At 38.9% G+C, this 3002-nt stretch overlaps 1 pseudogene; it reads left to right on the top strand.

The window, feature by feature from the left end:
• Positions 1 to 375: 375 nt before the first annotated feature.
• The window catches only part of LOC125614971, a 4003-nt pseudogene continuing 1376 nt past the window's right edge, over positions 376 to 3002 (top strand).

The raw sequence follows: 3002 nt of genomic DNA on the forward strand, positions 1-3002 counted from the left end.
TGGCCCCCTTCACTAAGTTCCAGGCCACAGCACTGTGGCCTGGAAATCCATTGCATAGCTCACTAGAACTTCTTCTTCTGCATTCCTTGATTTTCAGACCTGGTGTTTGACCCTTCTGCTGCTAAGAGTTTAGTAGTTCCTTCTACTTGCATGCATTTTATCCTAATATAATACTCTGAAACTCAGTTTGGTGTGTGGTTAGTATCATAATGAAACAAATGATTCTTTCCCTAGACCCACCAAACTTGACCCTTGACAAACGTTTTGTAGTCTTCTGTAGCCCATGTTTTCTCCCCCCTTCTCAATTCATAGTAAAGTACCATTAAGGACCTCTAATAGGCAAATCTCATACACTTTATGTGTTCTTCTTTTCAGGGCAGTAGACCATTCTGAAGAAAATCTGATGAACTCACAAAATTGGGGGTGGTATTTGGGCCCTGTCTCATGAGGACAAGGCCTACAACCGCTCCTGTGACCATCTTCTCCTCCCTTGCTGCATATGCCAATCAGGTGCTGTTGTGGAGTTCCTCATTACCAACTCACAGATAATCTTTGATGGGTCGCTAGAGACATAAAATGTTTCGTATAGTGCAGGTGTTATTGCACCTTGGGTGGATAAAAGCTGTCCTTCAAAACCCGTAATATCACCAGAACATTCCACAAAGTCACAATATTTTTCTACAAAGCAAGTGAGTTTTGACCATTATAGAATTGCATTAAATTTGTGGTGTTTATGTTAACAAGTTAATAGTCTTTGAACTGTTTATTTTAAGATGAGTTTTGCCTTTAGCTTAAAACTTTTCTTGTGTCAATAGGATATCCACACTGCAGATATTAAAATTGAACATTTTAAATCAGCTGCATCATTTGAGGAATCAGAATGCAAGAAAAGTGCATTGGAAAAATGTGATGCATGTCTCAATGGTGAGTGGTCATGTAACATATATGTTTGCATATATCAAACCTTGCCAAGAAGTCGTGATCAAAAACCAAGGTGAGGGCTGTGATGGTAGCTCAGTGGTAAAACACTTACCTCCGCATGTGTGAGGCCATGGGTTGGATGCTCAATACCATATAAAAATAAATACATAAAGATAAAAATATTGTGCCCATCTACAATTTTCATTTTTTTTTAAAAAAAGGTGAATTAATTTGAGGTAAGTACAAACTTCAAGGTTTTATTAGTTAACTTTGCTAGCTATTGAGAAAGTTTAATGAGTGTCATTAAATGAATATCATGCTTTGTTTCTTTCTTCTAAAAAGATATCTTGAAATTCATAAATTATTTTTGTTCTTCTGAAATTTGTTTTCATCTTTACTTCTTTGTTATCAATTAAAGTCAAAGCAGCAACAAGGTGGATGCCGGAAACTCAAAAAAAATAGACTCCTAAAGATTTTTGATGTCCCTTTACCTGTGGCCTACCTTTAGCACATTAGCACACATGTCTTCCATTTTCATGGCTGCAGTCCTTTTGTTCATTTTTTTTTTATCAATTTATTTCAGTAAATGGTTTCTGGTAAGGTGGTTGAAAATCTTCCTTTCGTTACTGCTTCAGTAGATCTAAATCCAAATTTTTTTAACATATAGCCATATATGTTAAATTTGATATATAAAATTAATGAAATATCAATGACTATAGCCTGAGAAAGTCTGAAAACAAAGAGAGTCCATTACCTCTCTTCGAAGAAAAGCACTGGACTTACTGATTCCATCTATCTGATTTGATCTTATGTGCTATGAACACTGGCCTCATTTAAGGCATATCTAACAGTCTGAAGGAAGGTTAATAATGCCAAGGGTCATGTCCCTAAATTATTGTTGATTCAGGATTTGAACCTCATCCTGTCTCATTCCTAAATGTAACCTTGTTTCACTGTCCAGTGAAATTGGATTCCCAGTTAGGTATAGTAATAACAATAAATAATTTTAAAATATTTTCAATTTTCATTACATACCAGGTAATTCTGAGTCTTTTCTTTATTAGAGTATTAACACCACATGCTATCATAGCTCCATATAGGAGCCTGTCTTGACAGAAAAAGGCAGGTAGGGTTAGTGCAATAGACTTGCCCAGGGCAGAACTGGAACAGAGGCTGAGCCAGCACCCAGGCAGCTGGCTGCAGAGCCTGCACTCTTCATGGTGCTAGAAGTTCTGCAGGACTGTAAGTATGTTCTGGTGTTTACCATTCAACTACAATGGCTCAGCTCCCTTCAATTAATGTGGAGAAGGTCCCAGGACAGCAAATCACAGGAGCACTGCCTGGGAACCAGGGAAGAGAAGCCAGCAGCCTCAGGTGAAGAAGGAGGTCAGATAAGATGATGACCTGCAAGTGATACTGATGTGCACCTGTCTGCAAACCACTGCCCAGGATATGGGAGAAGGTCCAGGTGGCAGGGATGAGGACGGTGAGCTATGATCAGGGCCATTGGAAAGCCATCAGACCACTGGCAAGGCACACAGTTGTCTAATGTTTCTCAGCAGGGAGAGGAGGATCATAGCCAGAGGGCTGCACCTTTCTAGCAACAGGAATTTATGGGGTATATTCAGCAAAAAAAAGAGTGTGAGGAGGTAGGGTTCTAGGTGAGAAATCAGGGACCTTGAGACCAGACTAGAGGAGAAATAGAAGGAAGTAAGTCTTGGAGTCACCAAGACCAGTAGCAGAATGACAATTTTGACAGCTCTTCAACCTTCCTTTGACCAGTGGATGTTGCCATGTATTAGTGGATCAGCTGGGAGAACATCCAAGTCCTCTATGGTGTGTTGCCCTCAGTATGGACAGAATGTAGCTGGAAAGCAGATTAAGTGACAGGCAAAGTCCTTGGGATTCAGGATATGGCTTTGCTTGTTGTACAGAATAGTGTTACTGTTCTAGAGTTACCATTGTCTGCCTGTTGAAATCATGAAAGTCCTAACCCAGAAAATATTCATCCATACGTAGTATATTAAAACAAGTTACTTCAGGAAGTGTTTTTTTTTTTTTTTTTTTTTTTTTTTTTTTTT

This window comes from Marmota marmota, unplaced genomic scaffold (genome assembly GCF_001458135.2).
Source record: "Marmota marmota marmota unplaced genomic scaffold, marMar, whole genome shotgun sequence".
NCBI classification, from domain to species: Eukaryota; Metazoa; Chordata; class Mammalia; order Rodentia; family Sciuridae; genus Marmota; species Marmota marmota.